Source organism: Penaeus monodon, chromosome 33 (assembly GCF_015228065.2).
Source record: "Penaeus monodon isolate SGIC_2016 chromosome 33, NSTDA_Pmon_1, whole genome shotgun sequence".
Lineage (NCBI taxonomy): Eukaryota > Metazoa > Arthropoda > Malacostraca > Decapoda > Penaeidae > Penaeus > Penaeus monodon.
This window is the reverse complement of record NC_051418.1, coordinates 31,226,412-31,226,759: the sequence shown is the minus strand read 5'-3', so window position 1 is coordinate 31,226,759 and position 348 is coordinate 31,226,412. Positions and strand designations below refer to the sequence as shown.

At 42.0% G+C, this 348-nt stretch overlaps 1 protein-coding gene across 1 annotated transcript in view; it reads left to right on the top strand.

Moving 5' to 3' along the window:
• LOC119594379 (cellular retinoic acid-binding protein 1-like) overlaps nt 1-348 on the top strand; it is a 20,770-nt gene that overhangs the window by 873 nt on the left and 19,549 nt on the right. The window lies entirely within an intron of this gene.

Below are 348 nucleotides of genomic sequence, written 5' to 3'. Positions count from 1 at the left end.
TCATATTGCATTTAGAGAGAGGTCTAGATAACAGGAAGAAAGGACAGATTCCACGTACATTGTCCCCCTAAATATCGTTGGGAATTGTTAGTGTGTGTAGATAAGGGTTGCGCACATTCCTTGGATTATGTCGTATAATGTGAGACTAATGTGAGATTTGACTACTATAGGTTCTGGTGAGGTTGAGGGAGAGAGAGAGGGGGGGGGGGGGCATGCAGAGAAAGAGAGAAGACACACTTCACTTATAGGTACTATGCCTATGCACTGCTTTCCACGGGCATTATTTCATTATCTTATAATAGAGGTCAATCAATCGTACAAGAAAAAGAAGAGATTACTAGCGCACTA